Source organism: Synchiropus splendidus, chromosome 19 (assembly GCF_027744825.2).
Source record: "Synchiropus splendidus isolate RoL2022-P1 chromosome 19, RoL_Sspl_1.0, whole genome shotgun sequence".
Lineage (NCBI taxonomy): Eukaryota > Metazoa > Chordata > Actinopteri > Syngnathiformes > Callionymidae > Synchiropus > Synchiropus splendidus.
In genome coordinates, this window is record NC_071352.1 from 3,869,922 (window position 1) to 3,884,038 (window position 14,117).

Here is a 14,117-nt window from a genome sequence, read left to right on the forward strand (position 1 = left end):
GACACACACCTGACTCAGACCATGTTGCAGTTCATTATGTGCCCTGTGTTAGTGGTGCTGAGGATGTCCTGGTCCCTATTTGGTCCCAGCAGGGGCCATGGTCTGCAGGTCAGCCTCAAGTGTGATGAAAGAAACAGGCAGTGGAGCGAGCTGTCCACAAGACAAGCAAGAGTTTGGAAAGTCACTGTCGTCTTGGGAAAGAGCCCAGAGCTTGTCAGTATGCAGCGCGGTCATTCATCCTCATCACCACGGCGACGCCCAGACTCCAGGAGCACTCACACGGCTGCTGACTTTCCATTGGACTGGTCCAGACTGGCCCATCTGCCCGGGGCAGCAGGTTCATGAGGGTCACACCGGAGTCGGAAGCCCAATAAGAGAAAAGTGTCCTTGACTCATCAGAAAACCATATTGACAAAGAGACGCAGAATTGCATGAAATGTTGGAGTTGGAATGAAGAGGAATTGAATTCACAGATGCAGATGGAATGAGGGAAAACAGCGGAGAGACCAGTGAGCTGCTGTGTCTCCGCTGCTGGTGACTGGGCGGAGCTGAAGGCTGTGATGTCATCACACGTGGTGATGTGTGACCTCAGTGGCGCGTGAGGACCAGCCACTGGTGTGAATATGAACGGCTTGATTTGCAGGCTGGGCCTCCCTCGCTCCGTCTGACACCTTGGCTTCAGGAGTGTTGATCTCAGCATCACTGGGAGGAAAGAGTTGTGCTGCTCATCTGAAGCAGGGCTCAGGGTGGTGACGGAGGCCGGCTCAGGAAGCAGCTGCCAGGACTGGGTGGGGCCAGGTGGAGGCCGCGCGGGACTCGGCCATAGACGTCAGGAGGCTTCCACTCTTCCATCTGTCTGTCCATGGAGCACCACAGAAGCTCTCTTCTTCTCTTGGGGCTGGGAGTTCAGGAGCGCTGCTGCCACCTACTGGATCCGTGTGCTCAGCAGCTTCAGACCATTCATGACAGGGGCCGAGTCAGGGGGCGCATCATGGCTGACCTGACCTCTATCGTTCACACACAAGCACATTTCCAAAAGCAGTTTTGGGAGAGTTATGGCCGCCAGCCACAGTGACTTCCGTCGTTTGGTATGAATCAGGAGGTTGAGCTGCAGAGACTCGTCAGCTTGTTACTTGGCAACTGCAACCCTCAGTGAGGAGACGGTGGAAAAGTTCACTCAGCGTACAATACAACATGGCACCGAATCCTCAGGTCCTGCAGCAGGAAGCTCCATGGCAGGCGGCGGAACTGACGGAAATCGTGTGAGGTAGGAGAGACTTTGCTGGCTCACAGAGAGTCACAGGCTCGATCTGCTGGTCCAGACGTGACTCAGGTCACCAGATATTGGCTGTGTCCCATGTCTCCCCCTAACACCATAACTTGATTGTGAGCGCTCTCCACTATGAAGCGCCCTCCGATGACCAAGTGAAGTGAACACTTGATGACGTCACGCGTAAAGACATTGGTTTTGTTTGCTGCATATCCAGTGTTGGAGAAGTTTTGGAAATGCCAGCTCCAACGTTTTTCCAACCACTTGCATCAGCGCTGATCATCTCACTTGTGAACCAACGGAGAAGAAATGGGCGGAGCCTATGTTGCGGTGATAGATCTGTTAGAGGTATGAGGATGCTAATGTTAGCCTGGATGCTAGCCCACTGTTGTTTGTTCAGCAGAAAGAAAAACATACTGTTGTACATACGTGTTATATTGTTCATGTTGTGGGACACAGTCGACCATTTGGCTCGCTAACATGTGATACCAGAGAAAGTCAACAAAGGGAATAGCAGTCCTCACTACTAAAATGTCCCTGCTGACCTATCCAACATTGTTTTGAAATAAAGTACTTTGGTATCCTGGAAATATATCCACACTTCATATTCCCGCTTGGTTTCAAGTCAACTCCAGGTGGTCGCACGTGGTCTGAGCGGTGCTCAGTTTTGTCGTGTGAGGTCTGGGTCAGATTCTGGTCCTCTCCAAAGTGACTGGGCCATGTGGATCCTGTAAGGATGGCCAGGCAAGGTGCGTCCACGCCCCGTCAGCTGGTCGTCCCTTGGTCACCATCCCTCCGACGACGAACCTGCTCAGACGGAAGCTTCACGCCGCGCTGACGGCATTGATCACTCTAGTCGCTCCTGAATCACAGCTCTCACTTGGTGACGGGACAAAACACTGAATCTGATAATCGAGTACTGAAATATTAATGATGCAGAGAGGAAGCCGCTCAGCGCGCTGGCTCACGCTACAGACTCCACAGAGGTGAGGATTGATTCAGAGGCGCGTCCATGCATCACCGTCTGCTGAGCCCGGCTCTGCCTGTGGTGCTGTCAGATCACAGAGCAAGTCCTGATCACCTCTCTGCAGGTGTCGGCTCAGGAGGGGGGCGGAGACTGGGCGGAGGCGGGGTGGGGCAAACTCTACCACTCTTCTAAACCACATTCCAAACTCTCTGTCCACAGCTGAGCGAGCCCATCCATGGGTGGTCCCTCAGGTGGGCTGCTTTAAGTGAAGCCCCTCCCACTGGTCCTGCAGGTGGACTGGTTGAAGTGAAGCCCCTCCCACTGCCACCGATGCTCCTCTGACCAGGTCTTCATTTGCAGAGTTGCATGTTGATGTCCGAATAAATGAAGAGCTGGGGAAACAAGTACTGTGCTCTCCAGAGCACTAGGTGATTGACAGTGGTGCAGGAGGTTGGTCAGTCCGAAGCATCATCATTCATGTGGTGGATTATTAAAGGTGTCCTGATCAAAGCGCTGCTGGAGGAGCCACATATTAAAGACCAAGAGAACTTTCCTGGTGAACACGGCTCCATTGGTTTTCTTCAGTGGCAGTAACAACCCCAACAAGTTTTCCAGACCACGTGTCCGCCACTGCAGGAGGAACATCAGACTCTGCTGCTACTCTCTGCCTGACTGATCCCACATCAAGACATCAAGGTCACATGTGGAACACACCTTTGTTTACAGGAAACCTCCTCCAGGATGACTTGTGTGCAATACAATGAGGAGCCTATGGAAGCTCCTGACAGACGCCTCGTTCATCTGTTGCTGTCAAAGTTAGATTTCCACTCCACTTTGAAGATGACGATTCACAAAAGTATGTGAGAACTTTGAGTAAACAGGTCTCCTCCGTCAGCCAGTCGACTCCGGCTCGGTCCAGTGCAGAGAGGCATGCAGCGGCGAGCCGCCTCATCCTGACAGGAACCCCTCTGGAGGACCCGACTGGAGCCGAGCAGGAGACGCTCTCAGAATCCCAGCTACCTTTCATGTTTTCTTCACTTTTTGCATCCTAAATGTGCTGGTTCTGTGTGAGGCAATGGCCCAAGCGGCACTTTTGGTCCTCGTGTTCTGGCTGGGCTGCAGAGCCGCCGGCTGCCAGGCCTTCCTGTGCAGGACTCGGGTGCTGAGGTGACCCTCTGCCTCTTGGTGCATGGCTGGTGAGCGCTGCAGCCCAGCGCCACACAGTGATGGATGCAGAGCTTTGTTGGAGCAGAGTTTTGCAGGCTCCAAACTTTGCCTCCAGTGGGCTGTATTTCCCTCCTCGTGTCTGCCGCTGCAGGTGTTTTACCACTAAATGTCAGGAGGAGATTCACTATCAAAGGTGCCTCCAGGAAATAGGACCCGCGGTGAGGTGATTTAAAACCTTCTTCGCTGAACTTTGGTGGGTTTTTCTCCGGGCTGAATAATGAGCTGTTTAAATTCATCGTTGCTGGCCATTAGCGATGAAGTGCTCACAGCTAATGACAGGCGCATCAGTGGGCAGGAGCTGGTTCCTCCAGTCACGTCCCAATCTTCTCTCTCTTCACAAGATCGTCAGGGATTGACCACGTCACACTGAGTGGTGGAGCCGAGCTCCCTCACCGGATTTGGACCTCTGGACTCTCCTTTCTGGTCTGGTCTGTGAGGAGACTGGGACCGTACTGACTGTACTGGCCGCTGAGCTCCACGCCTCAACATGTGGAGGAGGAAGCGTCTGAGGAACAATCATGTGTGGGGCCACAGGAGCACACCAAACAGAGGCCTCAGGAGGGTCTTTTCTCTTCAGCCCGAGGCAGGCCGGCCAGGACTTTGAACATGAACACGTCCTTGGGATAAGATATGACTCACTTCATCGGGACTCTCCGCAGCTCATACTGCTGCGCCAGCGGAAACTGCCACAACACAACGCAGGGAATTCTCCGACGGATTCTCCGCTTTTATCTTTTATTCTGTTCAAAACTGCATGCAAGCATTATGAACTTTTATAAAGCCTTTGCTAGTTAGAGGAAACGAAATTCCATTTGAAGTCTTTGCTTTTGTTTCATCTTAAAACACACTTTTTTAATAGGTTTTGGTAAACAGATGGATCTGGCCCCTGAGAATCAGGTCCATGAGTCAGTGCCACACCTGCCATGCTAACGCTCCCAAACCTTCCACACTTCACTCCCTTGTTTGGTGTTGGTCGGGAGTCCCTCTCCAGACACTCAGCAGCTCCTCTCAGCTGAGAGAGGGGCTGCGAGGAAGAGCAGGCGAGTGGTGACTGGCGGCGCTGACGGCGGGGAGCTGTGCCTGAGAGCTGTCCTGTTGAGGCCGTATGTGTGTGTGAGCAACTGTGGCGGACGCAGAGCAGCCCTCGGGCCACGCTTCGACCCGGTCGGGAGAACAGAACCAACATGCATAATACAGCAGCTAAATTAAATAACTGCTGAAGTGGCGTGTCGGCGCGAGAGCTGCTCTGGATTTATGACACGGGACGGCAGCGCTGCAAGTCAGCCGGGTGTCGACCATCGACCTGACGGAGCTGCCTCTAATGACGTGGGAAAATTGAAGGGTGAAGTTTGACTGGACCTCCATCACTCACGGCTCCTCTGACTGTCTTCTTCATGGAGGAGCAACCATCCAGGTGCCTGAAGCCCGAGAACCTCTGCTCCTCAATCACGTGCTGTGAGGACCAAGTCCTGTCACATGCTCCAGGACTGCTCCCTCATGGCTGCCATACTGCCGTTGACATTCATCCCACCGCGTCGTCTTCAGGACGTGTGAAATGACCGTGGACTGAGATCCATCTCTCACTCGGATGGAACCATTCAATCCCCACTGATGAGATATGCATCCAGACCATGTGAGGATTCTGGGTCAGAACAACTCCAGAGCTGGGAACCAGGGTGGAATCCAAATAAAGGCGTGGACTATGTTGACCCTGTAAATCTGTAAAGCAGAGAGAGAGGAACAGGGCGGAAGAGACATCCAACAGGAAGAGCGCGAGCCAACATGGCCGCCATGCCCCTGACTGGTCTCAACAGCTCCGTCGCTTCTTCTGTTACTGTGCATGATGAGACTGCAGGACGAGTGGCACACGTATATGTTCAGGTGACGTAACTCACGTGACGACGAGGGCATCGTCCTGAACCAGTGTGGCCAGAGCATCCGAGCCCACGCTCCTGCCGCACGTGACCTCTGAGCCCCGGGGTCAGCAGAGGAAGGCTGCTGCTGCACAGTCAGAGGCCCCACTTGATCCAGAGCCAGGCCTCTTTAATGACCCATTAACAGGACACCGTGTCAGTGCTGCTGAACACGCCTCTGCTCCATCTGCTCCATCTGAGCTCCAGGCCATTAAACAAACATGACCGCAGTCTCTCTGGGGCCGGGTCCTTGGCGTCGGCCACGGAGCCACCTGTCTAGCGGGCTGCTAATGTGACAGCCTCGGGGGAGGTGATGGATGTGACCTCTCACACTTCAGTGGGGAGCCACGGTGTGAGCTGCGGTTTGGAGGCTCCATGGATCAACGATCCGCTGCAGATGACAGAGGAATTAGCCGCGCTCTGATCTCCACCTTCTTTTGATCTGTTCCTGGCTCCTCTCACTGAGGCGGCCCCGCCCCCTGTCAGGAAAGGCCTTCAAAGGCACGTCAGGTGGACGAAGGTGTTGCTGCCGCTCGGCGAGGTGCGGCTGGGGAGCAGCGCTGCTGAAGCTCCACCTTTTTAATTAGACTGGAAAGGATGCTGCACCTCCCTCTGAGGACCAGACACACACACGCAGCTCCCTCCACGTCAGAGCCCCAGCCCAGCCTCCTCAGGAGCTCTGCGTCCGTCCTCACTCGCACGTCTCTTGCTGAGATGACAGGATGAAGGCAGCAGGTGAGCGGGAGATCATTCCACCAGGAGCTCATTTCATTTCCTCTCCATATTGATTTGAGAGGGAAATGAGACAAATGTGTCTGTGGGAGAAGCGAGTCAAGCGCAGGGATGATGACATTCCCTGAAACGTTATGATATATGATGAAGTTAAAAGTTTCTGCCTCAGGACATCGAGGGAATATACCGGAGGAAAGTAGAGAGAAGCAGGTGCCATTCTTTTGCTTGGAACTGAGATTCAGATTTGAGATACTGCAGCCACAAGAAGGATGCAGCACAGGTCGGCATCTCCTCACGCAGATGCTGGAGGACGGCGTCCCGGGTGGACCAAAGGCCCGTCCCTGCTGGAGGAGGTCCAGAGTCTTGAGCCGCTTCCTAGATCAGGATCAGGATGAGGTGACGTGGCCGTCACATGACAGCCGACCACGGTGAGCAGCGAGGAGCCTGCGCTGGCTGTGTTCCGGACGTCGCTGAACTCTTTCTTCTGAAACCTTGAGACCACTCAGTTCTCGAGTTCCTGAGTGAGAGACGGATGAGCTCAGCATTGGGGAGTGAGCTGAGCTAGAAGGCAGGGTTGGTGCTCCTGACTTCTGTTCCCGTCCTTCAGACGACCCTGACTCGACTGCAGCTCTGGTTTTCCAGTCAGCCAAGCGGCTGATGCCAGGCGGAGTGATCCGCTCACCTGCGGCCAGATGTTACGAGGGGAAGGTCACGGCTGTGTGGCGCGGCCACTCCACCTCCACCACGTTTTCCTCCTCTTCAATCCCTCTCCATTTAGAGGATTAGAGTGTGTTGACCTCCGCCGCACGTGTCTCATTCATCAGAACGTAATCCCTCGGGCTATTCAGTGCTGCGCTGTGATCCTCCAGCTCTGCTGCAGGTTTCCTCAGGGAAAACTGTCACCGGAAGAGAATGGTAAAGTAAGTATCATCGGGTTGAGGAGTCACGGAAGTCAAGAGCAGCATGTCCGGAACCCTGAAGCCTCTACTGAGCCCAGATGGTGCTCACTGTTGCAGTGTGCTATGGGACTCGTCTCATGCTTTGGCTCAACGTGTTTACATGAAAAATGAATCCCAGATTTTTCATTTGATGTTGTGATTTGGTAGGCGGCGCCCTGCGATGGCAACGTGGCTGCGCCAGCTCAGCAGCTGCACCGGGATTATCTTCCAGAGTGAGCTACACTTCGGCACTGGCGACCCCACGACCCCAGCCACGGCCCGACCCGCGTGGTGGAAGTGAGAGTCAGGAGCTCGGCACGGAAACGGAAATTCCAGCTGCAGTCCTGCTTCCTTCAGCCTAATAATGAGATGTGTGAAGACATGAACGTCATGTGTGCACCAGCACTCGTGCAGCCGCAGACAGCAGTAGTGATTCGCTCTTGGCTCTGGATGCAGGTGGTCTGACCCAAATTCTGCCTGATGAATCTGTTTGTCTCCGGTTTAATCCCTGACCGAGCTTTCAACAGCTTAAACTCTGTTTTTCAAAAATGCGCTGGCTCTTTTTTGGGCCCTCATTTAGGGCCGCTCCAAACCTCTGGCCCGATCTGTGGGAGGATTATCGGCTGGGCCCGACCTCCGCAGGTGTTTATCACCAGGATTAACCACATCCAAGTGCTGTGAGGGGATTAGAGCAGAGGTGAGCATTGTTCTCCCGCAGCATCCGCAGCCTTCATTAAGGCCAGATTAATTGTTCATTGGCAGCCCCGTCGCCTCGGGCTGAGTTGTGGATCTGCTGAGTCATGCGAATGGGGCCGAGGATTGTCACCGTCAATGATATCTTGAGCTGTGGTTTTGGGATGGAACCTGCCGCTCCAAGCTTCAGGATCACCGCCAAGAGGCCGGCACTGCGGCTGTCCAGCGGATCGACAATGAACCTGCACGTTGAAGGGTTCTGCGATATCAAAGTGCTTTGGAACAGAGAAAACGTGAGAGTGCTGAGTCAGCGGCGGACCAGGCTGTCCACACACCCCGGCCTGCTGTCCTGCCACGCGTCCAGAGGGAGACACACCTCTCACAGCCAAGGGCTCTGCGTACTGCACCTGAGCCGATGGACCATAACTTACACTCTAACACGGGAGAGGTTCTCATAAAGCATCGGTGAGAGGAGGAAGGGCCGGCGGGGTGACGGGCAATAACTGTCTCCACGGCAGCCCATCATGGTGGCCCCTCTCACACACACACTCTGTCTTGTTTACTTGGCTCTGGATCATTAGTGGCTGCTCACACTCCCTGTTAGCTTCACGGATCACGTGCGGTCGACAGGCTGTGGATGACACCACACTCCAGGAAACTCTGTTCTCCTCATGCAGCGAGAGCCATTCATTTAGGAAGGAGAGTGGTTAATATCAGTCATGTGACGTGAGCGCCAGCATGTGCTGCTTGGATTTGAGCTGAAACTGATTCATGCATTCAGCAACTCGGCTCGGTGTGTCCACCTCGTGCTTCTGTCTCACCTGTGGATCCAAAGGTGAAAGGTTTTATTTCTAATCTTACTCCACTGGACACGAGCAGAACTGGGCCTCAGTCCTGGCAGGGTGCTGGAGCCGGTCCAGAGCAGAACCAGGACCGAGGCGTCCGACTCCCTCAGCACGTGTCTGAGAGGACCAACGGGAGCGGCTCATTATGCCGTGAACTTGACCAGACTCCCGGCTTTGACTCACACCAGCGACCCACTCTGACGGCTTGATGGATCACCGTGAGCTGGCCCCGCCCCTAATTAGGGCCCAAATGGCTTTTCACTAACTAATTACTGATGCGGCCGATATGTGCGCTGCTAATAAACGCTAGCGTGCTCCTGCATTAACGATCCCCGGGAAGAGGTGAAGTGAGCGAGGGGGGAGCTGGAGTGAGGGGGCACATGACAGCTGTGTGCTTTTAAGGTGACATTGATGAACGAGGCTTCCAGCTCAGTCCCACCCTCGTTGGTGAGTCCCGGCTCAGGACTGGATCTGTGACCCGCCGTCATCCAGCACCTGCCGGCGAGCGAGGTTTCTCATTGGTCCGGTAATTGGGGCACAGCGTGGCGCTGTGAATCCCAGCGAGACTCAGCAGCGTGAGAGCTCTGCCGGCAGGTCCGGGGGCCGGGAGTGGAGCCTGCACTTCAGACACCGTGTGTCGCCGACGTAGATGGAAGGAAGGAATGTCATCAGGGTGTTTGCCACCTTGGCGGGAAGTTGCTTCAGTGACACCTGGTGTGTTGGAAGATGTCTGTCCTGTAGGTCAGGCTGGCTCCGCCCCTGAGGACAGCGATCCTGGGACGTCACCTTGAAGAACACCTGCACATGAGACCTCACAACTGGCTCAGCAGGCAACAGCGGAGCCCTCAGAAAGACAGGCCGACATTATTCACCCCTGCTTGGCTGCCAGCCGCTAATCTTTACTTATAGATCCATTTGTTATTAAAAAGCAGGGAAAAGGCCTGTTGCTGAGCGAGGAAACTAATTAGCTGCAGTGATCCGTTCGGAGGCAGGAAAGCAGGCGGACAGAGATAATTCCAGCAAATGAACTCATTAAATATCTACAGATTTATTGACGGAGGCGTCGGGAGAGGATATATTTGGTTTTTCATTGGAGTTGAATTTCATTTCAAAGGCTGTGGAGCTGTGTCTCCCCAGAGCTCAGCGGTGGCGACGCTCGCCAAGGTCCGGAAACGCCACGTTTGAAGCGGGAGTTTCTTATGCAGCAGCACAGAGCCCAACGTTACCAACCAGCTGCTGGACAGAGGAGACTGAGGTGACTTCCAATACCATCCACCCTGCAGGAGAACAAGCAAGAAACTCACCTCTCATGAGCATCAGCTGTCTAACAGTGTTGTCACCCGAGGTCATGGCCCTTCATGGCCTGACGAAAGCATGAATCACACGTCATACACAGCGGTGCAGGGGTCTGCTCCAGCCAGTCAAGAGTACACTGTCTCACCTGTCAGGTGTGTGAAGCCTGGAGGTCAGTCACCTGGAGCCAAAAGTGTTCTGTCCTTCACCGATGGCAGCCACAGGCTCTTCAGATTGTCTCCACAGCTGAGGAACAAGACGGAACCTCATCGGTCTGGATCTCTCTGGATCCTTGTCTGTAGGTCTGTGGCGTGTTGTTTTTCCTTCTCTGAAGAAGCCGCCTCCGCTCCCCGGGGCGTGTCCCACACACGACTTCAAGGCTGGTGAAGACTCAGGACCTCACGGCCACATGTCCGTCACGCGGGGCATCAAAACCTTGTAAAATGATTAAGTGAACCGCTGAAGCCACACCAGGAGAAAAGTGAGCCGAGGATTATCAGCACTAGCTCCTCAGACGTGAGCCTCAATTGAACATGACACGTCAGCCGTGTAAGACACAGAGGCGCCGTCACACTGGCTGTTCCACGGATCATCACGTCCATTAAGCGACTGTGGAGCTTCAGTGGTGTTCGCCCCAAACCTCCTTTCCCTCTGGAGCAGACGAGGAACGTTGAGTTGAGGACTTGGATGGAGATAAAAAGGGTGGTGAGCCCAGCAATGTTGCATGGTTTGGAAACAGTGACACTGAGGAAAAGACTCAGAGGTTCTCTCTGGGAGTGAGCAGGATGGATAGGATCAGGAAGCAGTAGATCACAGGGACAGCACATGTCAGGTCTTTAGGAGACAAAGTCAGAGAGGATAGATGGAGATGGTTTGGACATGTACAGAGGAGAGATAGCCAGTACATTGTTAGGAAGATGTTGAGTTTGGAACTGCCAGGCAGAAGGTGGAGAGGAAGGCCAAAGAGGAGATTTATGGAGGTGGTGAAGGAGGACGTGAGGTCTGTAGGTTTGAGAGAAGAGGAAGGAGAAGACAGGGTGAGATGAAGGAAGATGATCCACTGTGGCCACCCCTTAAGGAAGAAGCCCAAAGAGAAAGAAGAAGAAGAAGAATCTAGGAGACTGAACGATGCTCAGGCTCTGGCTCTGAGCACCTCCTCACGTGACACCTGCAGTTTCAGCTGGTAGAAATGAGAAACAAAGGACACAATAAAGAGACACTGGAGGTAAAGGAGCACAGGCAGGCTCACGAGTCACCTGATTGACATGTCACCCAGTGGATGTTGGCGCCGATGTTGCGTAATGGCCTCTGGTGACGTAACGGTGCTACTGGCCTGCGTCCAATTGCCTTTGATATAGATGACGGTAATCCGGGTCCAATCCTGCAGCCGGGATTTGGGACGACCTCTTGCCCAACAACATGTGAGGAGCCGGAGCAGAATGACCTTGACTGAGCTGGAAGAGGCCAGAAGGCGTGAGGAGGAAGAGCCCGACTTCACCTCGTGAGTCATTTAGATGAATTTTACTGCCCTGCAGATTCAGGAGGAAGAAAACCACTCTTGTCGTGTTTTTCCCTCCAACTCACTTATTTATTCATCCCCCGCGCCGCGCCATCTCCCGCCTAATATATTCCACACTGGTATCGACAGCCAGGAAATACAGCAGCTGCTGGATCTTTGTACAGTTCAACACGGCAGCGGGCTTTGATGCCTTCATGTGAGGCTTTTCTGGGAGTACACCGACCAGCGACCGTCCTTGAACCTGACCCTTCCGCCTTGCATCTCCACGGCCAGCCTGGAAAACAGGGTCCTGTCGCTGGAGCTTGTGTGTTTTACAAAGTGGTGAATGGCCCTGAAGGGTCAAGAGGTCAAAGCATGAGGGCACTGAATGTTCACCCTTTTCCCAGAGCACAAAAGAGGGAGTGAGTTCTAAAGTCATTAAAGAGGGTACCTAACAGACTGGAAGACCAGGAAGCTGCTACTGGAGGAGACGGAGACTGCAGCAGTGAAGTGGACCCTTGTGCGGTGGACGGCTGCTTCAAACTTGCTTCAATTATTCACAGTGTTTGTGGAGAGGAGAAACTCTGATGTTCTTAATGGCTCAAGTGAGGAGCACAAACATTAACACTCACAGTTTAATGAATGTGAAACAATGAGCTTAGACTCCAGCAGAGACTGGGCTCCAACAAACTCTCCTCCACCTTCCTCTGCAGTCCATCTCCCACAGCCCAGCTCCAGCAGCTCTCCCTCTGCCCTCTTCCTCCTCCACTGTTCATCTTCATCTCGCCATCCAGCACCGACGCTCCTCCACGACTTCCCTTCCCTGGTGTCAGATCTCTCCAACCTCTGTCACGGAGTCGTGCCACTGAAGAGGGCTGTTTGGAAGAAGGAGTTGAAGGAAGTAGCACGCCGACTGTGTGCACACAACCATCCCTGGCTGATGATGGTCCCGCAGGCGGGGCGCGGCCCCTGTCATGACCCCTGAGTTACCGCAGCAATGAGGCCTCCCTCTCCTGCTCTCTGGTGTCACTCTCATTAGAGTTGGACTGGCCAGTGACTGGTGACATCATTGAGAAGGTTCCGGACTGAGGAAGGTCCTCCCAGTCCAGCACTCTGGGTGCATCTGCTCTATAAGCCCTCAAATGGCTGAGTTTGAAGAAACCGACCCTGAACAGGAGAGAGAGCATTTTCAGGCAGCTGACTGCAGATATGAGCCGTGGCGTTATCATAAAGCATCCGGAGAACATTTCATATTAAAACATTTAGTCTCTTGTGCACTTTGCTTCCAGAGAATTGCCAATGGATCAATAAAATCTCAGCGCAGCTCACAAAACTTGTCAGGTTTTTATTGGAGTCATCACTCGGCTGATCGTTTGCCTCGGCGGCAGAAATCCCGGGAGGTCGGCGTGGGTTTCAGCATCAACATAAAAGTGACAAAACAACAAAGCTGAGTGTGGAGAGAGCGTTTAAAGCGTCGTACAATAAAAGGCCAGCGTTTTGAGTGTTTGAAGAGCAACTTTGGAGCAGTCCATGTCAAACGTGAGCGGCATGTTCCCTGCAGATCAAACTTCAACAAATCCTCTCAGATGGCGCTCGGTGGACCGTTTCCACGTTTCCTCCTGAACGCAGCCAAACTGGCGTCAGAGACTCGGCGCTGGCACCGAGAGGGAGATAAACAAAACTTCGCTTTAGTCTCCGTCTCAACAGAAAATCCTTAGTGGCGTTGGTGATTTACAGTCGAGGAGTAGAAAATAAAAAGTGTTGGCTCAGTGCCAGTGGCTCCCTTGAACAGACCCGGTGTCACGACAAGGCTCTGCTCGCTGTTGGAGGGCACAAATGTGAGGAGTCATGGGAAGTGTTGCTGAAACATGGCGTCGCTGGCGTCCCATACTGACACGGAAAGTGCTGGACCTCAGAGGCCAAGCATGAGCGCGGGTGAAAACCAAACTCACACACCAGGATCGCCTCTTTCTCTGAGCCTTCTCTTTTCTAAACAAATGGCCCTGTCCTTCCTTCAGCAGAACATTCGCCGGTGTAATGAGGGGACCAAAGATAATGGACAGTCCCATCTTCTATTGGAGTCCTGAAATGGAGTCTTCATTTCTGAAGTCCAAAGTGGCACAAATGAAGGTGAACCTGGTGCCTGGTGCGAAACAGATGTGGGAGGAGGGGCAGCTGCTGGGCCAGTGCAGCCTCATGTGGGTCGGCACCGGGACAGAAGGAGCTCTGTGGCGACCTTAATTCATGAAGGTCAGGAAGGAAGGGTGACCTGGTGCTGGGAGAGTGTGAGGGCGATAATGGATGATTGAACTGTGTCACTGTCTGAATGAGGACAGCGAGTACAGACGGAGGATTACAGTCGGCAGGTGGGGCCGCGGCAGCAGGTCTGCGGAGATGTCACCAGCCGGCGCTCGGCACCTGCGTCTGCTGTTCACCCAGATCAGGGCTCCGCCGCCTGGGTCTGGGCTGTGAGAGGTGACGTGAGGAAACAGTGGCTGCAGAAACATCCTCATCAAACACGGCCAACTCTCTAGTTCCCATGCTTGATCAGACATTTTCACAAGTCGAGGAGCAGAGTCGGCTGCTCAGGAATTCCCTTTCACCCGGGAGCAGCGGAGGAGAGGAGCACTGACGTGAACTCGCTCATTCCACATGGTTTCATGTCGCAAATGCGGCTCCATCTGCCCCAGTTCTGCGGACGGAAGCCGTGCAAGAGGCAGGTGAGAGGCCCAGCCCACTGT